Below are 27580 nucleotides of genomic sequence, written 5' to 3'. Positions count from 1 at the left end.
CTGATACCATAAATGTAGTGACCCTTACCCGGATCACCTACTAACATAACTTAGGCATGCAATTAACTTAATTAATCAGATATCAGAATAAAACTGCGGAAACCAAAAACATTATACAATCCCAAGTAAAGGAATCTGTAATTTATCCAAATAATATACAACCAAATCGAATAGCTGTATCAACCTCAAAACAACAGAAATAAAACCTAGACGAAGCTCCAGCTGGTCAACCACTGACTAGCCCCTCTTGGATCCACCCGCCTCTTCCAATCGCAAACCTGCCCCATGGAATAGGGTGTCCATAACACAGAGTACGAGAAGTGAGCATAAAACGCTCAGTACGAGAGTATGAGTATACATGCATGCAAGGTGAACTCCCTATAAACTCGAGGTCAAGGATCAGATACAGAGACAGACCGGGCCCTGGTATGTAGCACGCTGTGCCGTCGCTTCAGGAGGTGGCTCCCATACCATAATACAAGTGGATATGCCGGACCCAAATCGATGGAAGTCCAACCACTAACAGGATAGGGAATAACCCTACTAACAGACATCTCGAAGGAGATAGCTCAGTATGCAAATGAATGCAGCATAAATCAATGACATATAAACCATGCAGTCACATAATACATGCATACTCAGTCAGGATATCTCGAACAGTACTTTCGTACCTCAAAACAGTGCAAGCTCTACCAACTCTAGGTCCACGCCTATATTCTGCTCTACACTGCCAAATGATACTACTATCATTAAAGTGCTCTAAAAGCCTTAACTAAGCTATTGCATACTCCTAAATATTTATAGGAAGCAAAAACTATACCCTTAACTTAACTAGCCCTTTAACTTAACTAGCCCTTTGATGTCGATGCCTCTAGAACTTGGGCACAACTCCGCTACGACTATCGAACGCCTCAACGACTCCCGGGTCAAGCCTAGGAAGGCTAGAGCAACTCAATACGACTAGAGTAGAGAGGAAATCCGGAATTGGCAATTTGAAAATGAATTCTCGACCTTCTATTTATAGACAACGATCGGAACGTCCGAACCTCGATCAAAACGTCCGATCCTGCCATCGGAGCTTCCGAAGATCCTTATTTGCCACGTGTCAAAATATCACTTGTTGACTTCGGATAGGGGTGATCGGAGCTTTCGATCCTGATCGGAGCTTCCGATCTAGCCACACGTCATGCCTGACGTAATATGATCGGAGCTTCCGATCCTGTTCGGAGCTTTCGATCCTGTTCGGAGCTTCCGATCCTGTTCGGAACTTCCGAACTTACCTTCGGAGCTTCCGAACTCTATCCAAGTAATTATGATTAATTCCTTAATTACTGATTTTTGTTGCGGGCTACTACATCATGGGTATCAAAACTTTACAATTAAATTATGCAAGTAAAATAATAATAATCACAATTAATAATATTTTACCTCTTCAAGCAACGACTTGATTATGGACACCAACAGAATTTAATCTGATCTTCTTGTATATCCCGGGAACCGATGGCTTCACGATCAATCTCTGGAATAAGGTCCACGAACAGAAAACAGAAACCCTCTGATTGATTGCACTAGAAATCAATCAGATGTTTATCGATGAGAATAAACAGATTTGATCTGTTAATTTGGAGTGTAATTTTTCACAAAAATCACAGACCGAATTTTCTCAAAAGGAACAGAGGAATTCGAAAATTCCCCTTGAATATTATGAGTGATTTTTCGAAAATTGCAAGATGGAAGGCCTCTGATTTTTTAACACTACTCATATATTTATAGATAATTTCTAGACTACATTAAGTTATGATTATATTAGGACTCGAACTCCTTAGGGCCCATAATCCATAACTTAAGCCCAACAAGCCAAGCCTGTTATTATAGAAATTAATATAAAATTCATCGTGACTCTTATTGATAAACTGATTTTACCAATGTACACAGAAACCATTTCTGCATCATTTAAAGTCAAGATAATTTTTCTAAATCCGAATTCAGTGATTTCCAAAAATGTCCATCCCTATGTCATTTTAGGAAATTCCACTCCCTTTTAGTTAAGAATTCCAACTTCTCTTTCATTAAATTTAACTCTTTAAATTTAAATATCTCAACGGGGTTTAGTAATCCATTACTTGTGTGACCCTCAATGGTTCAGGGATACAGCTAGCCGTGGGCTCACAACTCCTTGTGACTCGAAACAACAATTTCTGACTTGTCCAACGAATCATGGTAAGAGCGTCTAGCAACATCGCCCCATGATTCCCTAGGTATCACTGATAGTGCCTGCAAGAACCAGTAGATTTTGGTTAGCGTACAGTACGGTCCCTTCATCCATATATCCCGATCGAATCAACAACCATTGGTGCATCGAGAGTCGTTCGAGATTCGATAACTATGCATTACATCTTGGAGATCAAATAGTGACATCGCATGTGTTACTAGGAAAACCGAGTAACCTAAAACACATCATGTACTCTGGCCAGAGATTCGTCACACTAATATCTCCTCAGATCGCATAGGATATCCACACTCGCAAGTATGTGGTGAATCCTTGACAACAAAGCATCGACTCCTATATGTGTCGTAACTGTACCCAATCCAGACACCTGATGACCCCAATAGAGTCGGTAAACGAGTCAAAGTACAGTACTAGCATATAGAGTCTCAATGATGTTTCAAGTAGTAAGGACTAATGGTGTACAACCAAAACCGCGGACTTTATCCACTCGATAAGTGATAACTACTTGGAAAGTCCGAATAGGGTAGTTCGATCATTCATCATATGAATATCCATTTGCATGCTTTGAACATCTTCATGTCCATTACCAATGAAACGTGGTACTTGGCATCACAAATGCTAGTCTCAATCTCGAGCGATCCTTATCCTTATTAGCGGATGACTCAATTGACTAGAAACTGTTTAGAATATACAGTGACTATAAGATGTGTTTCATAATAGTGATCTCTCTTTATTCACTATCTCATCTTACTTACATTATAGTATATTCAAGGTCTTTATCAAAACATCAATAGTATATCACAATATAACAATATGAAGAAAGACAAAGAAAATGCCATTATTGAATGTAAATTATATTAAACAAAGATTGTTTATACATAGAGTCACAAAAGCCCTTAGCCACAAGTTGGCTAACCGGGCACCCACTCTTTCACCTTCTTCCACTAACTTGTTCATCCTTCTTAAATATATATGACCTAATCGAGCATGCCATAAGTTTACTGGATTTAGAGTATCTTGTTTTCTTTTGGATGTTGTTGATATCTCTTGGACATTATACATAGGAATATCTTTCAATTTTAAATTATAGAGATCATTTTCCAACTGTCTTGTACCAATTAAACATTCATTCTTGTAAATATTGCAAACACCTTTGCCAAATAAACAAGAATATCCATCTTTATCAAGCATAGAAATGGAAATAATGTTTTTCACCAAATCTAGTACAAACAAAACATCTCTCAAAATTAATTTAAAATCATTGTCGAACAATAAATAAACATCTCCAATAGCTTTGGCAGCAACTCTTTCCCCATTGCCCATCCTCAAGAAGGTCTCACCATCCCTCAGTCTCCTACTTCTTGCCATCACCTGCAAATCATTACAGAGATATGAGCCACAGCCGGTATCCAATACCCAAGAAGAAGAGTTAAGTGAAATGTTCACTTCAATGTAGAACATACCTTTTCCAAAACCAATCTGGTCAAAATATTCCTTGCAATTACGCTTTCAATGTCCAGGTTTCTTGCAGTGATGACAAATGTCATTAGTCTTGTTAGCCTTAACTGGAGTGGCTACCACAATGGGACTCGGAGCTTGCCTCTTCAAGGGCACATTCTTTTTGGGAGCATGGAAAGAATGCTTCTTTCCCTTCCCACGTGGTCTATTCTTTGAACCAGATGAAGATCCCACATAAAGAACCGGCTTCTCTTTCTTGATTGTGAATTCAAACGTAACAAGCATGTTAATCAACTCCTCAAGGGTTGGATCTAAATTGTTCATGTTGAAATTCACCACAAAAGGATCAAATGAGCTAGGCAGTGAAAAGAGCAACACGTCTGTGGTCAACTCAGCTGGCAACACAAGATCCATGCCAACGAGCTTTTCCAAAAGCCCAATCATCCTCACACCATGATCATGAACCGAAGCCCCATCTCGCATGCGCAAAGAGATCAGTTCCTTGACTGTCTCATGCCAAAGTGGGCATGTTTGTTCACCAAAAAGTTCTTTGAGATGCAAATGAATGTCAGCAGCATGCTTTGCACTCTCAAAACGTCGTTGAAGCTCATCATTCATAGAAGCCTGCATATAACACTTGACTTTCAAGTCATGGTCACACCAATCCTTGTAAGTTTGTAGCTCCTCAGGGTTACAATCAGTCGGAGCCTTATCAGGGGGCGACTCATTAAGTGTATATGCAATCCTCTCTGATTTCAAGACGATTTTCAGATTTCTTAGCCAATCGAGGTAATTTGTACCAGTCAGTAAATGTTTGTCGAGTATTGTAGATAATGAATTGCGAATTGATGACATTGTCAAAAACTTTGTACTGAAAAAAATAATAACAGATAAATTTCAATGACTATTTTAAAATATTTATTAAGATATAAAGTATGAACTTTAACTTTATAAATTTTTACTCCCACTGTTTTGACATTTTCACTACCTCTAGTGAAAACGGGAAACTCCTTTCCTCAGTAGGTACATAAGGTCCAATTAGCCAATCATGATCCCGAATAATATCAGCCAATCATAATTTTTAAAAGGTAGTTTCCAATTGCATCTCCATGCAACCCTTACATAAACTTTTGTCTCACGCTTGATTAGGACCCAATAAAATGACGTCGTTCATCTTAACGTGTCAAGCCTTACCCATCGATATCGAACCTTAATGGACGGTCGCCATGAGTTCCCCCAATAATATGAGCCGAAGTCATGGGAGTTCTACATAGTTCACATCACCATGTCAATGGATGTCATAGCTTTCCGGCATCCAAGCCCCCCCAATAATATGAGCTGAGCATTGAATACGGGTAGCGTTCATCATGCATCCATTGTCGATGGAAGACATGAAAATTATAAATAAATTTATAATTCCCCTTTTCGGGCTTGATATAAATTTTGAATCTAATTCAAAATGAGGGTTTTTATTTTTGAAATGGTCTCATCGTTAATTTTTTTTTAAAAAACTCGTCATGTTTGATCGTATGTTTGCCGGATTCATGCAACTTTGTTATTATAAAATAATAACGCACATACTCATTATTTATAATATATCATGCATATATTATAAACAGTAAATTAACAAGGATGATCAATCGCCCCAAAACTATTCGGCCCATGTGAGCCAAACACGGGCCTAGGTCAAATTCCTAGGGAATGCATGGGATGCAAATGCAACAATTACATAAGCTTCCAATATTTACATGTCTTAAATCTTCATAATTCATCATGTTTCACCATCTTCCAATCTTGAACTTCCACTATCAAATATTTTACATTAAAATATTCATGGAAAATAGGGATACATCTCATGGGGTGGGAACAGGTCATAAACCAAGCCCACTTTATAATTTGATAATTATTACAATCATTCAACACAAAATATCCTAGCATACACCTAGAAAATTGGTCTTTGGGCTTTTGATCATCCTTCATGCATAATATCACATATCATACACCATCAATTAATTATCACAATAATTAATTGATTAAAAATTATATTTCTTGATCCAATCACTAACCACAACAATTATAAATTAAATTAACAAAATAAACAAACACCTTTGTTTACTTTCTAATTAATTTATTTATAATCGAATTTCTTGTAAATCACCATTTACTATAAATAATCAAAGCCCCACTTTAATTATTTATTTTATGAGAAAATACAAAATTTTTAAAATTTCAATTTTTCATAAAAATATCAACTTTTACAATCTCAACAACTTAGGGCTAATGACACTTGGATATCCCAAAACACCTTTTGGAAACCAAAGTCGTCATAGCCGTTGCCAGAGCACCGTCGCCGGATTCCGTCAAACCTAAATTTTTTTTTATTTTTTTTATTTATTTATTTAATAAAAGTGGGCTGCCCGTCGGGCAGCCGAGGGCAGCACCTGCTGCCCGAAATGGGAAGCAACATTTTATAAAAAGATTTTTCCAAAAACAGCCCCAAATTGATAGATCTTGATTTTCTCATGCGGTTAGAAATTTACCTCAACATATTATCCAACAAATGCTACACAAAAGAGTAACCTAGGCTCTGATACCACTGTAGGTGATCGGTTAACTCGTGCCCGGAAACGCAGCAAAAATATTAAAATTTTTAACAAAAGAGATCCGAGCACTTGTGTAGCATTCAAAATTAAACAACCATAGGGTGTTTAGAAGTTTTACCTATCAATCTCAAAGATTGATTTATGGCTCCAACCAAGTTGATAAACAACTAAGCTCTTGAAGTGGTAGATACTATCTACAAGCTTCCAAGAGCACACCTTGCTCAAAATGGATTCAACACTTTAAGCCTTCGAATTAGGTCCACGACTAGACGATCTAGATCCGTTCTAAATATGCACTAGAATATTTAGAGAATTTTGCATTGAGATTTTCCTTTTATTCTTCCTCAAAAATGAAAGAAAAACTTGGAGAATATTTCATGAAAAGTGTTCGGCCACTTCCTCAAGGAATTGGAATTGTATATGTGTGTATAATATAATAATGGTGAATAATTAAATTGATACAATTAAAACGATGCATAGAAAAGTGCAAGACTTGAATGGAAAATTGCATCCAATCTTCCAACCCTTCAAATTCCATCATACACATATTTTATATGCATATATATATATATATAATATATATATATATGTTTTATGAACTTATTTAATTAAACATTAAACTTAATCCCAATTAAGTTTAAATAATTAATTAAATCTAACTTGAACTCATTCAAGTCCACTAGTATATATAATTATTGAACACTATATTAATTTGAGCTCTACTAGACTCAATAGTGTTTAATTAATTCAACACTTGAATTAATTTAATTATTTATATATTACAAAGTCTACTAGTGTAAAATTAATTCAACACTTGAATTAATTAATTAAGTTCAAAATAATAGTTTCAAAAATCAACATTTTCACAAACTAATTATTTTAAGTCAACTTTTAATCTTGGAACACATTCACAAATTAAAATTTACTTTTCCATTTATTCTCCAATTTAGAAGTCAAACTTCTAATTTATTTTACTTATAAACTCCATTATAAGTTGTTCAACACATTGAACTAATTTTAATCTCAACGGGATCTAGAAGGCTAGTACTTGTGTGACCCTCAATGGTTCACTGATACAACTAGCAGTGGGTTCACATCTCCATGTGATTCGGGATCAACAAGTCCCTTATGTGAGCATACCCCATATAGCTCCATTCTTATTGATCAACTTCTTGATAATAAGAACGTAAGAAAACTCAAGTCTTATAGTACCCAACCAGTCATGTGAAACGTCTAGCAGCATCGCTTACATGACTTCCTAGGTATCAAATGATAGTGCCTGCAAGAACCAATCAATTATGGTTAGCGTACAGTACGGTCCCTTAAACTCATATATCCCGACCGATTCGACAACCATTGGTTTATCAAGAGTTGTCATTGAATCGATAACTACGTGTCATGCCGTAGTTGCATCAAAGGTGTAATTCAAGAAACCCATTTCTTAATTACCACCTATTCTGATCAGATATTTCAAGCTACATATGCATGAGATTACATAGGATATACATACCCGTAGGTAAGCGGTAAATCCCCAACTACAATGCATTGACTTCTATATGTTTCGTCACAACACCCAGCATTGCCACTTGATGACCCCAGATGAGTCGGTAAACAAGTCAAAGTGAAGCACTAGCATATAGAGTCTCCATGTTGTCCCGGGTCATAAGGACTAATGGTGTACAACCATAAACTAGGACTTCTCCACTCGATAAGTGAGAACCACTTGGAAAATCCTTTAGGGAGGGTTGTTAAGTGCACTCTACAAGGAGCACATATTTGCATGCTTGGACATCTCCATGTCCCCTACCAATAAAACATGGTACTCACATCGCAAATACTAGTCTCAAGCTCGAGCGGCCTTTATCCTTCTTTATGGCGGCTGAATCGACTAGGAACAGTTTAGCATATACAGTATTCCAAATATGAGTTTCATGATAGTCATCACATGACCATCTCATATTCTTTCTACTATTTGTATGTTCAAGGGCTTTATCTATGCAGCTTGCATGGGTATACAGATAAAGATTTGCCAAATTAAATAATGTCAAATATTATTAAAATAAAGATTGGCATACAAGAGTTCTCTAAAGGACCATCGGCCAACATATTGGCTCGACGGGCACCTACTCTAATAGGAAGTTCACAGGGTGCTGGATCATCTCGATCTTTGACACAGCCGGAGAGGCAAGCATCCTCAGTGCATTCATTCCAACCTCAGCCATCGTAACAGAGCCATGCTGGAGGAAGTCAAGCTGGGAGTCAGCAGCAGAGGCAACAAGCTCGAGTGTTTGCACTGACTGAGGAGCAAGCACAAGCTGCACTTGATGATGTGATTGCAGGTAACTGTTCCATTTATGGTTATCCTGCCTATGTCTTATTTGATACTGGTGCATCACACACCATTATTTCTGAACAATTTGTGGCATTACATGATTGGCCTGTTGAACCCTTAGCTACTGTAGTGTCTATTTCATGACCTTTGGGAAGAGGTATTATATTAGTGACGTCTGTACAAAATTGTACAGTACAGTTTGAGGGTCATGAGATTGAGATTGATTGTGTTGTACTCGGTTTGTCTGATTTTGATTGTATAATCGGTATCGATATGTTAACCAAGTGCAGAGCCACAATTGATTGCTTTCAGAAGATTGTAAGATTCAGACCTGACATGGCTGACGAGTGGAAATTCTATGGTAAGGGATCACAAGCCAGAATTCCTTTGATATTTGTTCTTTCCATGACTAATCTAAAATAAATAAGAGAACTGAGACTCAAAATCCTTCCCTTTGATCAACTCCAGGAAAATAAAACTCTACGCATTTGAAACCCTTGACCATAATCTGCTCCCACCTCGAATTCGTGGCCGAATATTCTCGACCGTAGTTTTTGTAATTGGCGACGTAGAAGAAGCTGGAAACTCAGTGACACAGCAGGTAAAATCGACCATAAATGCTGAAAAATCATGGTAGATAGTTTTGTGAAAGATGTGTAACGTTCACAAGTTTCTACATGTCTGAAAAGTTGCGTTACACAAAGTTCTTGAATTCTCCTCTGATTGTAATCTACGTTTTCAATTTCACAACTTGAGTAGCAAAACCTAATCAGCTATTGTGGAATTACAGATAGAGGATGTTACGTTGCCAGTTCTATTCGAGCAAGCTCAAAAGATTCACCAAATTGCCTTTGATTCCTCAATCGAAGGAAATGTTCATAATTTATAATAGCAACACAACAAAACTGGAACTGAATAGTGAGGCAGACAAGGAAAACCGAAGCAATTATCCACAAATTTTATTTGTGTAAATTCTAATTTATGACATGATATAAATTTCAACAATATCTTCAACCTTAGCCACATGGCGTGAGCTTCTTGTTGCCTGCACCACGAGGGTTGTCATCTTTCCAGTCTTCCCACGCACTTGCCTTCTCTTGTGCCACATCATCATCTTCCTCATCATCCTCGCCTGGCTTTGACTGACGATTTTCCTTATACCATGACGAGTTCTCTTCTTCCATGAGCTTTGCATTCTTCTCTGGCCAGTTGTTCATAATATTCATCTATTTCAACCCAGCTTCTTTGATACTCATGGTTGGCATTCTGTAAATGTGATCCATTATGATTTATTTTCTCTTTCCTCAAGCGCGTGTTCAAAGTGGAGAGTCAAATGATTATTGAGTTATTAAGATTAGCTGCAACATACCTGTGATGAGGTTGGAAAACTTGGGCTGCGATTCTTTCTCTCTCGCTTGTTGGGTTTTTGGAAACAAGGCTTGCTGGTCTGAATATCATTGGTTGGTGCTTGTGCTCGTAAAACTGCAACACCTTTGATCGACCTTCTAAAACATCTTGAGCAAAAGTAGCAAATGTGATAGGAGTTGCAGGTTTAGTATATCGAGCCCTTGCCGTAGCATCACGATGTCAGGCTTAGCTTTGTGGGTGCGCTGATTAAGAGTAGATTGTGAATAGTCTTCGTCCCCTTCCTACAAAATGCGCTGTATAAATTCTTATAGATTGAATTATTGCGGAAGTTGAGCATGGTATATGAAATAAAGACAAAGTAGCGGATTCAGGGCTCATGCGGAAAACAATGAAATGTAGGAATCAAAACAACCATGAACTTGACAACATAAGGGGTGGAAAAGACCTATAGTCCTATACAATACTCACATTTAAGAGAATGAGAAGGGAGGCAAAGGAAATGTTGCCATCCCCTGGCATATAATTTCAAAAGAACGTATTCCCAAAATTTTGCTTAAACAAGATAGAAAGAAAAATATATTACCGACTAATACCTTGGACTGTTTCTCCTTTACAACTAAGAGCATTTATTTCTATTTCTTAAGCATCTCAGACAAATCAAACGAGTTTTAATATTGTAGACATGAGAGTAAGTAACAAGGAAACAAAAGAAAGAAGCTAAAAATACAGAGGACAATCTCCAAAGATCAGGACCATCCAAACCAACCTTATATAGTGCCAAGGAGATGGTGGTCATCCATGCCTGATGGCATGCAACCGAACAATTATCATTATGGTTCATGCAATGGTGTGGAAAAGAAAGGGAGGGACAAACCAGAATAATGGTTATGAATTTAGCTACCATTGAAGGGATGGTTTTTAGAATCAGAGCATGGATTTCAATAGGTTTGACAACATTCACGGGAAAATGTGTTTAACAAACAAATTAACATGTTTCCGCTTCAAAATAGTGCAAAAAGAAAGCATCCGCAAAAAAGACAATTGTGAGGGTGAATTTTCCTCATAATACTGACACAGAGGAAAAATAAATGACAGGCAAAATTAGCCTTCAGGCCAACAAGAAAGTGCTGGTGTTACAAAGAGGTGAATTCTCAATCCAGAGATGTCAGTTCAAGTTATTAACAATATAAAATGGTGAATTATTCCTCTTTATCACCATTCAGAGCATCCACATAAATTGACCACATATATTCTAATTACAAGAAGTCAAAAGCAGTGAAATATGCTTCAAAAAATTGTTAAGAAGTAGTGAAATATGCTTTAGAGATGAGATTTTCACATTTTGAAAGAGCCAGGAGATAGTGTAACTCAAGATTCAAACCTATCCATAACAAAATTACATTAATTAAAATGAATTCTCAATACACAACTTACTTCCCTTTCCTCTTCTCCATCATCATCCTCCAAATCTTCTTTTCCCGTTTCCATGGGAGTAGATAATGCAGCTTCTCTAGTTGAGTTCCCACGACGTTCCTTCCGCTCCTTTATTTCCAGAAATTTTGACTCAGCCGCTTTTATGTGTTTGAATCGAGCAATCTGAAGTAATTCCCAAGCATTAAATGCGGCGGAGTACAATCATTTGTTCAAGAAATCTAGTCGTAGTAACGAGGCGGACAAAGGAATTATGAAGTTCAGTGAAAGACGTCTGAGAGAGGATGGCAACCTTCTTAGCTCTTTGATCAGCAGAGGAATTACTCCTTGATTGCATATATGATTCTAGTTCATATTCCGCCACTAGCTCCATAGCTTCACAAAATAAAATAAATTCCTGGACTTATGGCCAAATGAAATTTGACATTTTACAAAATATCAATAACTTCTGTAAGCACATGTCCTTATCATTGACCAAAATAAAAAACCAGTACCATTAACTTGGTTAGTGAAGCTTTAAGAATATGAATCCGGTCTTCCTGTGAATTTTTTTCTGTTAACTCGCCGAGATAATATGGAATCTGTATCAAAGACCGCGAGTTAAATACTTTTAAATGATAGCTTTCAGGGGCATTCAATACATCAGATTATCACAAAAATGAAAATAAGTTGGCGTTTTTTTTTCAATCACATTTACAAGAAAGTGAGTTTAAATATCAAAATAGAAAACAAAAACCGTACATTCACCCATTTAGACTAATTTGTCTATCATGACACTCCAAAAAAATATTCAACACCTACAAGAAGATATTTGAGGTTGGCCGTACTGATATCATCCTTCATCTTATTAGACGAAAATAACCCCAACTTTCCAATCATATCCTCACATTTCCTCAAAAGCTCGCAATCGTTTCTCACAGTTTCCTGATAATTATTATGAAAGAAAACAAAACATATTCATGAGATCTTAATCAAAGGAAAATATAGCATAATATAACACATATCTATACACATTCTTTATTAACCTGTTAAATTGAGGAATCAGAGGCAATTTGGTGAATCTTTTGAGCCTGCTCGAATAGAACTGGCAACGTAATGTCCTCCATCTGTAATTCCACAATAGCTGATTAGATTTCTCTACTCCAGTTGTGAAACTGAAAACGCAGATTAGAATCAGAGGAGAATTCGAGAACATTGTGTAATGCAATTTTTCAGACATGTAGAAACTTGTGAACGTTAAAAATCTTTCACGAAACTATCTACCGCATTTTTTCAGCATTTTGGTTCGATTTTACCTGCTGTGTCACCGAGTTTCCAGCTGCTTCTACGTCGCAAATTACAAAAACTACGGTTGAGAATCTCCGGCCACAAATTCGAGATGGGAGCAAATTATGGTCTAGAGTTTCAAATGCGTGGAGTTTTCTTTTCCTGGAGTTGATGAAATGGAAGGATTTTGAATCTCAATTCGCTTCTTTATTTTAGATTTTTATTTTAATTGGATTCATTTTATTTGGAGGGGATCCATTGCGACGGATCTTACCGGAAAAAGAAAACTCAAAAGGGACTATTTTGTCATGTCGAACTAAATTTGGGACTTAATTGGAAATAAAGCAAAAAATACAAGAAATTCAATGTAGCCAAAGTATTTAGTGTTTGTGAGAATCTTGTCAGCGTCCGATTCTGAGCGCAGCGTACGCTACTGACAGAACCGGATGCTGCCACATAGGTAGCATCCGATGTAATACCCCATATTTATCTTAATTGAGTTTATTTGAGATAATCAAAGATTACAGAGTTCAAGTGCCGACTTGATTTTGATCAGGGACTATTTTGAAATTTTTGGATTTTTCAGGGACTAAAATGCAAATTTGGAATTTGTTATATTATATTAGTTGCTTTGACTTCTTCCTTCTCCTCCACCACCTCCAAAGCTTCTTCGAGCTTTCAGATTTCAGTTTCCGGTCGATCCGTCCGTTAGAATTTATTTCTAAAGGCAGATTAGCGATCACAGCAACAAGAGCTTCGTTCTATCGTAAGTATTTCTCATATCAGTTGTTATTCTATTTTTGGATGTTGTTAGAATCGATTGAGTTTTGGTTATGTTGTTCTTGAACGAGTTCTTATCGTTTATTCTCAGTCGGTTTTCAAATAGAGCGTCGTTCGGAATTGTTATGATTTTCGGAAGCATAATTAAAAAATGGGGATTTTGAAATGTGTTGGATTTGAGTTGGTATTGTTGTTTTAGCATTGATTTGAGTTGTTTGCAATGTTTTACTGCTGTCTGCGTTTCCGGTTTGTTCAGTTTATAGCCGTTATGTCGCCGATTTGAGTTTTGAGATTTTGAACCGTTTGAATCGTAGAACTTTGGCAAATGAGTTCGTTCGTCGTTGTTGATCTTATTTTTCCTATGTACAGATTCTTTTGGAGTTTGTCGAGCCCAGAGTTAGCAGAAGTCGATCGTCGAAGAGTTGGACGGAGAGAGGTAAAGAGTTTACCTTGAGCGGTTGTTGTTGTTTAGGTTGTATAGTTTCTAATATAACCTTTTATTTTAGCTTATCCAGAGTTGGAGATTTTCATAACGAAAGGTACAAGTAGTCATCGTTTCAGCGGGATAGCACACTCGAGACATTTGGTTCTTGAGTTTTCCCTTAAATCCCATACTTGCATCAATACTTGTTCTAGAATGTGGAACATGTATTTTGTTGTTTGAGCTTTATTATATGGATTAATGCTTTATGTTTTCTTATGCATTCATCTTGAGCCAAACCTTTGATTTCAGTGGGAAGAATGGCCCTTTTTGTTTAGATGTTTTGGGGGCTATACTGCGAGTGGCCTGGGCTGTAGAAGTTCACCTAGCGTTAGCATACTTCTTATAGTCGCACCAAAGTCTAGGGGATTGAGATACGTGGCACTACCTAGATTGGGAGAGACGGTGACTTGTTACGTGGTCTCATCCTTGGGATCCCAAAAGCATAGCAGCAATCCATTGTTTATCAGAGTTGATATCCCGATTTTAAAGACATGCATTTCTTTCGTATTGATATTGAATATGTTGTTGTCTTGAAAGCATGTTGTTGTTATTTTAATTGTTATTGCATGTTATGTTGCTTTTACTGGGAATATCTTTCTCAGCGGAGTTATTCGGCTATTTCTTTGTTTTGTATGTGTACTTGGCAATAGGTGGGGCATGATCAAGTCAGCAAAGACTTGGTTAACATCAAGAGTGAGAGATAGAAGTGGGACTCGGTTTAGAAGTTGTTTCAGCATGTCAATCTAGTTTATATTTGAAGCATGTTTAGAACTCGAACTTGGTTGATGTTTGTAGTTTCTATTATTCGAATATTGTGGATTGAATGTTGTCGTTGCATGTATTATGAACCTTGTTATGCATTGAATGTATTGGACTTGAGCTTTGGCAATATTTTCTGCTATATTTTTAGTCCTGTGCTGTCACCGCTCGATCGGTAGAGTTTGACTGATCGAGCGATGGACTTTGTGCCAAGTCTCTATTTTGTATTTTGCATGCCCGCTCGATCGGTTGAACTTTACCGATCGAGCGGTGTTGGTGTTTCAGCCGGGCAGAAAGTTTGCAAATTCTTGCTCGCTCGATTGGTTGAATCTTACAAATCGAGCGAGGCAATTTAAAAAAAAAATTTCTTTATTGCTTTTAGTCTTGGATCTTGTATGCTTAATTATTGTTTAATCCAAGATTATATGTTTAGAACCGAGGTCTCACATCCGCTCTTCACATTAGCGTTTTAAAGTATTTTGCATTACCCCACCGCATGCATTATTTGTGCAATTAATTTTTTTTAAAAATCTCTTCACATTAGTGTTTTAAAGTATTTTGCATTACCCCACCGCATGCATTATTTATTCAATTAATTTTTTTTAAAAATTAAATATAAAAAGACCCGACTTTTTAGCAATCTCGAAACAAATTATTTCCAATTAAGTCCCACATTTAGTTCGACATGCCAAAATAGTCCCTTTTGATTTTTTTTTCGGTAAGATCCGCCGAAACGGATCTCCTCCAAATAAATGGAATCAAATTAAAATTAAAATAAAAAATAAAGAAGAGAATTGAGACTCAAAATCCTTCCATTTGATCAACTCTAGGAAAAGAAAACTCCACGCATTTGAAACCCTCGACCATAATCTGCTCCCACCTTGAATTCGTGGCCGGAGATTCTCGACCATAGTTTTTGTAATTGGCGACATAGAAGAAGCTGAAAACTCGGTGACACAGCAGGTAAAATCGACCCTAAATTCTGAAAAATCACGGTAGATAGTTTCGTGAAAGATGTGTAACATTCACAATTTTCTACATGTCTGAAAAGTTGCGTTACACAGAGTTCTCGAATTCTCCTCTGATTGTAATTTGCGTTTTCAATTTCACAACTTGAGTAGTGAAACCTAATCAGCTATTGTGGAATTAAAAATGGCGGATGTTACGTTGCCAGTTCTATTCGAGCAAGCTCAAATGATTCACCAAATTGCCTCTGATTCCTCAATCGAAGGAAATGTTCATAATTTATAACAACAACCCAACAAAACTGGAATTGAATCGCTAGGCAGGCAAGGAAAACCGAAGCAATTATCAGCTAATTGTATTTTTGTAAATTCTAATTTATGACATGATATAAATGTCAACAATATCTTCAACCTTAGCCACAAGTTGTGAGCTTCTTATTGCCTGCACCACGAGGGTTGTCATCTTTCCAGTCGTCCAACACCCTTGCCTTATCTTGTGCCTCATCATCATCTTCCTCATCATCCTCCCTTGGCTTTGACTGACGATTTTCCTTATACCATGACGAGTTCGCTTCTTCCATGAGCATTGCATTCTTCTCTTGCCAGTTGTTCATAATATTCATCTCCTTCAACCTAACTTCTTCGATACTCATGGTTGGAATTCTGTAAATGTGAACCATTCTTATTTCTTTTCTCTTTCCTCTAGCACGTGTTCAAAGTAGAGAGTCAAATGATTTTTGAGTTATTAAGACTAGCAGCAGCATACCTATGATGAGGTTGGAAAACTTGGGCTGCGATTCTTTCTCTCTCGCTTGTTGGGTTTTTGGAAACAAGGCGTGCTAGTTCGAATATCATTGGTTGGTGCTTGTGCTCGTGATACTGCGACACCTTTACTCAACCTTCTAAAACATCTTGAGCAAAAGTGGCACATGTAATAGGAGTTGTAGGTTTAGTATATCGAGCCCTTGCCGTAGCATCACGATGCCAGGCTTCAGCTTTGTGGGTGCGCTCATTAAGAGTAGATTGTGAATAGTCGTTGTCCCCTTCCTACAAAAGGCGCTGTATAAATTCATAGAGATTGACATATTGCGGAAGTTGAGCATGGTATATAAAATAAACACAAAGTAAATGTAACACCCCAAATTTATCTTAATTGAGTTTATTTGAGATAATCAGAGATTATAAAATTCGAGGATCGATTTGTTTTTGATCAGGGTCTATTTTGTAATTTTCGGATTTTTCAGGGACTTAAATGCAAAATTGGACTTTATTAGATATTTAAGCTCCTTTGACTTGTTTTTTCTGTAGCGACCCAACCCGGATCCACTACCTAATCAGAGTTAAGAGCATAATTAAGCATGCATTAAATAAATTGCTGCGGAAGACTTAAATAAAAGTAGACCGGTAGAGTACAACCGATTAAATAAATTCGATTATACAACCCAATCGAATAAATAAGCCTAAATGGCAAAAAACCTACAGCTAATCCTGCTGTCTTCATTGGTCACTGGCGACTCCAAGCTCCTGGTGCTCAAACCTGCACCTACACCTGTGTGGGGACCCGGGTTGCTAATCTTATCTTAAGGCAATTTATAATAAATAACAATGAATCAAGAACTTAAAGGAAATAAAGATCCAAGAGCTCAAACAAAAGTTTTTTTTTTAAAAGCTACAGTACCTTACTCGGTCGGGTAAACTCGCCCGATCGAGCGAACTCAAAATATAAGCTCTCGGGTCCAAGTAATATTTGGTCTCGCTCGATCGGATGAATTAGTCAGATCGAGCGAGCCCAAAAGCTCAAACTTCCTGTTCAACATTTAAAGACCGCGCTCGATCGGATGAACTCGTCCGATCGAGCGGGCTCCAAAATCTGAGAATTCTGCTGCAACATTTTTGCTGTCAAATGAGGAATATGAAAACCATAATATCTTGTACAAGCTACCAAAACATATACATGCTATCTCATATCATCTTATAAGCTTTCATATACAAGATAAACAAACTAACATGTATTCAACAACATTATAAAACGTTCTTGTATCATTTCTAGTATGATTCATAACTCAAAGTACAAGACATTCTGCTACAACCCGAGTTCTCACGTGCTATGACTTTATCTCGAGCTATCACTGTCTCTTTTGACTAGCTCCTGCCCCACCTATTTCCATGTACACATACAAAACAAAGCAATAGCCGGATAAACTCCGGTGAGAACAAAATCCCAGTATAAAAAACATAAAGTGCGAGATAATAAACGTGAACGCAATGCATATGACAAAAGAGGCTATCAAGCTGATATCAATCGAATATGAGTTCTTGGGATCCCGAGGAAATAAAATCTTCAACAAACACCAACTCACCCAATCGAGGTAAAGTCGAATACTTTATTTCCTCTAACTTTGGTGCAACTATAGTGAGTCTTCTGGCTCTGGAAGTAAGTCTACATTCCGTGCCACTCAACTACAGCCCTCCAATTGTCATATGCACTCTAGGCCTTTCAACCCTCTGTGCTTTTCAGGCTGGAGTTCAAGATGAATGCAACATGTTCTGTATGCATTAAATGCTATAAAACACCTTGAACACTGAATCAAATAAGCAAGCAAAGCAATCAAAACATCTAATCATATAAAAACACATAAACAACTAAGTATGTGATTAACAAGGGAATACTCGAAACAATAGCTATTTCGAGCGTTCTATCCCATCTGGATTAGCTGTCATTTATACCTTTCGATGACGCGTCTGAAAGTACTTCAAATCTGCAATGACATCAATGATAAATTATATCAAAAGGCTGCTCAACTTCTCAACTCAATCTCAAGTGCAATTGCTAGCAAACCTTGCTTCAATTCCTTCTTGGTTTGAATCGGAGATCTCGAGCTCGAAAACTTCGATATAAAGCTGATAAATGACATATCGAATAACTAACAAGATCAGATACAACTCAAACCTTTCTTATTGCTTCTTTCAATCAATATTATCAAAGTCTTGATATTTTTCGAATCGACGGCATAACGGCTAAAAACCGGCAATCCAAACAATATCACAAACAATCCAATAAGCAAGATAAATCATAATATCATCTCAATACCATCAAAATCATCAAAATCAGATAGGATAGGGTTCGAATTTTTCTTGCTAAAATCATATAAAATCCGAACGACAGTCTTTTTTCAAACCGTCTGCGAATACACAATCGGTACAGCTCATATATGAATATATTTTAAAATCATGAAATTCCATCTTCAACATAAACATAAATTCTGAGAAAAGTGGATAAAATTTGTACCAAAACGAAGGTCTCGAAGCGGTGATCGCAGATGTATATTTATTCGGAAATTCTGACAACCGAAGCACGAGTTATCGAAGCTTGAACGGAACAAAAATGGCGTGGGAAGGGTTGAAGTCGAGTTTCTGCCCTTTCTTCTGCTGAACACGTTGAAATGGCTGAATACCATTATATGTTGAGATAAATATTAGCCAAATTTCAGTTTAGTCCCTGAACTTTTGGCTATTTGCAATTCAGTCCCTGGAAAAGCGATTTAATTCAATTTCAATCCTTATTCATTTAAGAATATTATAATTTAATTCTAAACTCTAAATATTTCCAAATTAAATATTCTCGAATTAAAATTAAATAATTTCGGGCCTTACATTTCTCCCCCACTAAGGCATGAGTTCGTCCTCGTAATCATAAGCAAGCTGTATATGCAATCTGTATACACATAAGATAATGAAATAACATAAAGCAGAATAAGAACTCACATCAATGAAACAACTCTGGAAATCTCTGTTTCATATCTGACTCAATCTCCCAAGTCGCTTCTTCAATGCCATGTCAACTTTACTGAACTTTGACTAGCTGAATTGTCTTGATTCTGAGCTGTTTGTCTTTGCGATCAAGAATCTGAATAGGCTTCTCAAAATAACTGAGAGTCTCCTCAAGTTCAGCTTCATCAGGCTGAAGAATATGGGAAGGATCAGGCTGATACTTTCGAAGCATAGAGACATGGAATACGTCATGAATACCAGACAAAGATGGAGGAAGAGAGAGTCGATAAGCAAGATCGCCTATCTTCTCGATAATATCATACGGACCGATAAAACGCGGAGATAACTTTCCTCTCTTGCCAAATCTGACTGTACCTCTAAACGGAGAAATCTTCAAGAAAACTTTGTCTTCCTAATCAAAAAATAGAGGTCGTCGTCTGATATTTGCATACTTTGCTTGTCTTTCTTGAGCTGTTTTCATTCTTTTCTGTATAAGCTTTACCTTTTCAGTCATTTCTCTGATCATATCCGGCCCAACATCTGGTACATCTGAGATATCATCCCAATATAACGGTGATCTACATTTCTTTCCGTACAGTGCTTCAAAAGGAGCCATCTCAATGCTGGTCTGATAGCTATTATTATAAGAGAATTCTGCAAGTGGTAATGAATCTTGCCAATTAGTACCAAAATCTAGTACTACAGCTCTCAACATATCCTCAAGTGTCTGGATAGTCCGCTCTGACTGTCCGTCTGTTTGAGGATGATAAGCAGTACTCAGGTGCAATTGAGTACCAAGAGCTTGTTGCAAGCTATACCAAAAGTGTGATGTAAATCTAGGGTCTCGATCTGAAACGATAGATTTAGGCACACCATGTAATCTTACCACTTCTCTGACGTAAATTTCTGCCATCTGATCATGTCTGTACGGAATAAAACATGCTGATTTCGTCAAACGATCAATAATCACCCAAATGGCATCATACCCTCTGGATGAACGTGGTAGCTGTGTAATGAAATCCATGGAAATGTGATCCCATTTTCATTCTGGAACTGATAAATTCTGTAATAGACCACCTGGCTTCTTTCGTTCAGCTTTCACCTGTTGGCAATTCAAACATCTGGATACAAATTCAGTCACATCTGACTTCATCTGTTTCCACCAATACTACATTTTCAGATCATTATACATTTTTATGCCACCAGGATGAATACTGAATCGACTGCTGTGAGCCTCTTTCAATATCTGCTGTTTCAAATCTGAAATATTTGGAACCACAAGTCTGTTATTCACATATAACACATCATCAGCACTGACCTGATATTCAGATTGATGTCCATATCTGACCATAGCAATCGAATTCTGAATATTCGGATCCTCTTTCTGTGCTTCTTTGATTCTTATCAAAAGTTCTGGCTCAGCTTTCATAGCATAAACACGGATAGGCTGTATATCTGTTTCAAATACTAATCCAGAAATACAACAATCTTCCACCAATTGAGATATACCTATCGTAGACAAGGATAAAGAACATAACTTTCTACTTAAGGCGTCTGCAGCTGCATTAGATTTTCCTGGATAATATTTGATCTCGCAATCGAAATCTTTCAGTAAATCAAGCCATCTACGCTGTCTCATATTCAATTCTGATTGCGAAAACAGATATTTCAAACTTTTATGATCAGAAAAGATGTCAAACTTCTCACCATAAAGATAATGTCGCCATATTTTTAATGCAAAGACAATAGCGGCAAGCTCCAAATCATGGATAGGATACCAAGTCTCATGTGGCTTCAACTATTTTGATGCATAAGCGATAACATGTCCTCGCTGCATAAGTACACAACCCAGACCCTTGTGAGAAGCATCACAATAGAAAACAAAATCACCCATACCTGATGGAATCGTCAAGACAGGTGCAATTGTAAGCCTTTTCTTCAATTCCAAGAAACTCGTTTCACACGCTTCAGTCCAGACATACGACATATTTTTTTTGAGTCAATTGCGTAATAGGCTTCGCAATGTTGGAAAAATCTCTTATAAAGCATTGATAATAACCTGCCAAGACCATAAAACTCCGTATTTCTGGCACTGAGGTAGGTCTAGGCCAATTCAATACAGCCTCTACCTTGCTTGGATCCACTGAAATCCCATCACCTGAAATAATATGCCCAAGAAACACAACTTTCTGCAACCAAAATTCACATTTCGATAACTTGGCATATAATTTCTCATTTCTCAAAGTCTGTAAATGATTCTAAGATGTTCAGCATGATCATCCACATTCTTGGAATATATCAAGATATCATCGATAAAAATAATGACAAAGTCATCCAAGTATTTCTGAAATACCCGATTCATTAATCCCTTAAATACTGCAGGAGCATTGGTTAAACCAAAAGGCATGACAATAAATTCATAATGTCCATACCTTGTTCTGAAAGCAGTTTTAGGGATATCTTCATCTCGTACTCGCAACTGATGATATCCTGATCGCAAATCAATCTTAGAATAGATACTCGAACGCTGTAGTTGATCAAACAAATCATCTATTCTAGGCAGTGGATATTTATTCTTGATGGTTACATTGTTCAATTGACGATAATCAATACATAAGCGCATTGAACCATCTTTATTTCGTACAAATAGTACCGGAGCACCCCAAGGTGAAACGCTCGGTCTAATGTACCCTTTGGCCAATAAATCTTCCAGTTGATCCTTCAATTCCTTCAATTCAATAGGCGCCATTCTGTAAGGAGCTTTGGATATTGGTTGCGTCCCTGGAATTAAATCAATACTGAAATCTATCTCTCGGACTGGATGTAAACCAGGAATTTCATCAGGAAATACATCAGCAAATTCATGCACAACTGGAATATCTGTTACTGCTGGACTGGATTTCAATACCTCGACTGCATAAATCAGAAATCCTTCTGCCCCTCTCTGCAATAAACGGGTCATAGATAACACAGATATCAAAGGGATATTGGCTCGAGAACCCTTACCATAGAATTTCCATTCAGATGCCATTTCTGGTCTAAATCTGACCACTTTTTGGAAACAATCTACAGTCGCCCTGTACTTGGTTAACATGTCTATACCAATAATACAATCGAAATCTGATAATCCAAGTACTATACAATCTATATCAATCACATTCCCTTCATATTGCAAAGCACAATTTCGAATCATTCGAACAGAGATAATACCTTCACCCAAAGGTGATGAAATAGAAACAACAGTAGGCAATGGCTCAGACGATAAAGAATGCATCATAATAAATTTTTCAGAGATGAATGTATGTGATGCACCTGTATCTATCAAAACATAGGCAGGATAACCATAAATAAAGCAGTTACCTGCTATGACATCGTCAGGTGCTGCCTGTGCCTGTTCCTCAGTAAGTGAAAATACTCGAGCCTGTTGTCTAGGAGGTTGAGTCATAGTCTGGCTTCCTCCTGCTCTGGTCTGTTGTTGAGGCTAGAATGAATGCACTGATTGACTTTCCTCCTGAGGTGCTGGTCGAGAAGAACTTTCACCAATAGCTCGTTGAGGACATACCTTGGCATAATGACCTGGTTGGCGACAGATATTACAATTTCCTAACACACCTCTACACTGTTCAATTGCATGTCGTCCACCACACTTACCACAAAATGCTCCTGACTCACCAGTTCTCTGCCCTGTACCAAACTGTCTCTGTTCACTAGAACTGGAAGAACTACTGCCTGCCCTCTTGAATTGCTTCCCTTTCGGCCTAAATCTAGAATCCTTTCTGCCACTGCTTCCTCCCTCAAATCTGGGAGATGGTTGCTGAAACTGTGGCGGATTCTGTGGAACTGATACTGTTGCAGGTTGTGGAGCTGGTTGTGGAATGAATGGTGCTCCTCTTTGTCGCAATAACCCCGCTTCTGCTCCCTTAGCTTTATTCAAGGCATCAGCAAAAGTATTAGGTCGTCGACTATTCACCAAATTAAACACATCTGGATTGAGGCCATTGATAAACTGATCTGCCATTGCTTCATCAGTCACTGCTATATGTGGAGCAAACTTCAAAAGACTTGAAAATTTGGCCACATTTCTTCAATATTCAGGTTGCCTTGCCTCAGATTGGCAAATTCAGCACCCTTATCCTTCATGTAGGAGACTGGAAAGAAATGTTGATAGAACTCAGTCTTAAATACAGTCCAGGTGATAGTCGTACCTCGTTGTTCCAATGCCCGTTTTGTTGTAATCCACCAACTTTTGGCAACTTCATGGAGTTGATGTATTACCAGTCGGATACGACGATCATCAGTATAATCAAGTGATTCAAACAGCTGTTCTATATCTTCAAGCCAATTTTCACAATCAACTGAATTTTTTGTTCCTTTCAGTTTTGGCGGTTTGAATGACTGAAATCGCTTCAGCAAAGTCTCCATTGGAGTTGCAGTAGGATCCATAAGATCAGCATATGTACTACCCTGTGCATTATGAGGTTCAGCAATTAGCAGTAGTACTGGTGCTGGTTCAGTCTGAGGAACCGCTAATGGATGTCTAATGGCCGGTGCTTTACGGGGAGGCATATCTGATTGTCAAACAGATTAGTGCATAAACAATATCATATGCAACAATTTATTCCATCCTTCTCTGATAAGCATTCTCATGCGTTCTCATGAGAATTCAGGTTCTGACTGAGGATAATCTGGAATACAGTTGCATATATAGCATGCAGTAGCAATAAAAGCACATAATCATGCAATCACATAATTCTTGCAATGTAAAGCATGCTAGCATATAATGCACATAATCAGATACAACATGTAATCTCATGCAATATCAAACAATCAGACAAACTCAATCTACCCCACTCATCAACTTTTATCTAATTCCAGAAACTTACGCTCTGATACCACCTGTTGTGGGGACCCGGGTTGCTAATCTTATCTTAAGGCAATTTATAATAAATAACAATGAATCAAGAACTTAAAGGAAATAAAGATCCAAAAGCTCAAACAATTTTTTTTTAAAGCTACAATACCTCACGGGTAAACTCGCTCGATCGAGCGAGCTCAAAATATAAGCTCTCGGGTCCAAGTAATATTTGGCCTCGCTCGATCGGATGAATTTGTCCGATCGGGCGAGCCCAAAAGCTCAAACTTCCTGTTCAACATTTAAAGGCCACGCTCGATCGGATGAACTCGTCCGATCGAGCGGGCTCCAAAATCTGAGAATTCTGCTGCAATATTTTTGCTGTCAAATGAGGAATATGAAAACCATAATATCTTGTACAAGCTACCAAAACATATACATGCTATCTCGTATCATCTTATAAGCTTTCATATACAAGATAAACAAACTAACATGTATTCAACAACATTATACAATGTTCTTGTATCATTTCTAGTATGATTCATAACTCAAAGTACAAGACATTCTGCTACAACCCGAGTTCTCACGTGCTATGACTTTATCTCGAGGTATCACTGTCTCTTCTGACTAGCTCCTGCCCCACCTATTTCCATGCACATATACAAAACAAAGCAATAGCCGGATAAACTCCGATAAGAACAAAATCCCAGTATAAACAACATAAAGTGCGAGATAATAAACGTGAATGCAATGCATATGACAAAAGAGGCTATCAAGCTGATATCAATCAAATATGAGTTCTTGGGATCCCGAGGAAATAAAATCTTCAACAAACACCAACTCACCCAATCGAGGTGAAGTCGAATACTTTATTTCCTCTGACTTTGGTGCAACTATAGTGAGTCTTATGGCTCTAGAAGTAAGTCTACATTCCGTGCCACTCAACTACAGCCCTCCAAACGTCATATGCACTCTAGGCCTTTCAACCCTCTGTGCTTTTCAGGCTGGAGTTCAAGATGAATGTAACATGTTCTGTATGCATTAAATTCTATAAAACACCTTAAACACTGAATCAAATAAGCAAGCAAAGCAATCAAAACATCTAATCACATAAAAACACGTAAACAACTAAGTATGTGATTAACAAAGGAATACTCGAAACAATAGCTATTTCGAGCATTCTATCCCATCTGGATTAGCTGTCATTTATACCTTTCAATGACATGTCTGAAAGTACTTCAAATCTGCAATGACATCAATGATAAATTATATCAAAAGGCTGCTCAACTTCTCAACTCAATCTCAAGTGCAATTGCTAGCAAACCTTGCTTCAATTCCTTCTCGATTTGAATCGGAGATCTCGAGTTCGGCAACTTCGATATAAAGCTGAGAAATGACATATCGAATAACTAACAAGATCAGATACAACTCATGTAGTGACCCTTACCCGGATCACCTACTAAACAGAACTTAGGCATGCAATTAACTTAATAAAACAGATATCAGAATAAAACTGCGGAAACCAATAACATTATACAATCCCAAGTAAAGGAATCTGTAATTATCCAATAATATACAACCAAATCGAATAGCTGTATAAACCCAAACAACAGTAATAAAACCTAAGCGAAGCTCCAGCCGGCCAACCACTGACTAGCCTCTCCTGGATCCACCCTCCTCGTCCAATCGCAAACCTGCCCCATGGAATAGGGTGTCCAGAAAATACAGAGTACGAGACGTGAGCATACAACGCTCAGTGCGAGAGTATGAGTATACATGCATGCAAAGTGAACTCCCTATAGACTCGAGGTCAAGGATCAGATAATAGAGACAGACCGGGCCCTGGTATGTAGCACGTTGTGTCGTCGCTTCAGGAGGTGTCTCCCATACCGAGATAACTGTGGATACGCCGGACCCAAATCGATGGAAGTCCATCCACTAACAGGATAGGGTACAACCCTACTAACAGACATCTCGAAGGAGATACAGCAAGATGCAAATGAATGCAGCATAATATCATGGCATATAAATCATGCGGTCACATAATACATGCATACTCAGTCAGGATATCTCGAACAGTACTTTCGTACCTCAAATACCAGGTAGGCACTACCAGCTCTAAGTCCAAGCCTAAAGTCCGCCTACACAGCGAAATGATACTACTATCATTACAGTGCTCTAAAAGCCTTAACTAAGCTATTGCATACTCCTAAATATTTATAGGAAGCAAAAGCTATACCTTTGTCCATCGTTAGCCCTTTGATGTCGATGCCTCCAGAACTTGGGCACAACTCCGCTACGACTATCGAACGCCTCTCCGACCTCCGGACCAAGCCTAAGAAGACTAGAACAACTCGAATATGACTAGAAAATAGAGAGGAAATCCGGAATTGGCAAGGAGAAATGAAGTCTCGGCCTTCTATTTATAGACAACGATCGGAGCTTCCGATCCCTGATCAGAACGTCCGAACCTCGATCGGAACGTCCGATCCTGCCATCGGAGCTTCCGAAGATCCTGATCTGCCACGTGTCAAAATATCACTTGATGACTCCGGATAGGGGTGATCGGAACGTCCGATCCTGATCGGAGCTTCCGATCCAGCCACACGTCATGGATGACGTAATATCATCGGTGCCTCCGATCCTCATCGGAGCTTCCGATCCCGATCGGAGCTTCCGATCGTCCCTTCGGAGCTTCCGATCCGTCCGATGCCTAATTGAATTAATTAGCATTAATCCTTTAATTACTCAATTAGGGTACGGGCTACTACATTCTCCCCCACTTAAGATATTTCGTCCTCGAAATCAGATCTTAAGTACCGAATGCAAATACAGAAATCAGAAACATTCTTTATTCAAACAAACGTTTACAGAGTTTGCAACTGAATACAACTTAAAGAATGAAATCAAAACAACTCAGGATGGTCTTTACGCATCCTGTCCTCAAGCTCCCAAGTGGCTTCCTCAGTGCCTCGGCGCTGCCACTGAACTAAAATCAAAGGAATGACTTTGTTCCGTAAAACCTTATCCTTATAATCAAGGATGCGAAGAGGTTTCTCAACATAAGTCAAATCCTTGTCTACCTGAACCTCAGATAGCTGCAGAATATGAGATTCATCCGCCACATACCGTCGCAACAGAGATACGTGGAACACGTCGTGAATACTGGATAGATGCGGTGGCAAAGCTAGTCGATAAGCCAAATCACCAATACTCTCCAAGTTCTCAAACGGACCGATAAATCTGGGAGACAACTTGCCCTTAAGGCCAAATCTGAGAAT

General features: G+C 38.0%; 2 pseudogenes; both read right to left on the bottom strand.

The window, feature by feature from the left end:
- Positions 1-9639: 9639 nt before the first annotated feature.
- Positions 9640-12799, bottom strand: LOC140892906 (PP2A regulatory subunit TAP46-like; annotated as a pseudogene).
- A 3290-nt stretch (positions 12800-16089) lies between these two features.
- Positions 16090-19961, bottom strand: LOC140889323 (PP2A regulatory subunit TAP46-like; annotated as a pseudogene).
- Positions 19962-27580: the final 7619 nt, after the last annotated feature.

The sequence above is a fragment of the Henckelia pumila genome, chromosome 3, assembly GCF_033568475.1.
Source record: "Henckelia pumila isolate YLH828 chromosome 3, ASM3356847v2, whole genome shotgun sequence".
Lineage (NCBI taxonomy): Eukaryota > Viridiplantae > Streptophyta > Magnoliopsida > Lamiales > Gesneriaceae > Henckelia > Henckelia pumila.
Note: the sequence above shows the minus strand (reverse complement) of the source record. Positions and strands in the feature narration are given on the sequence as shown.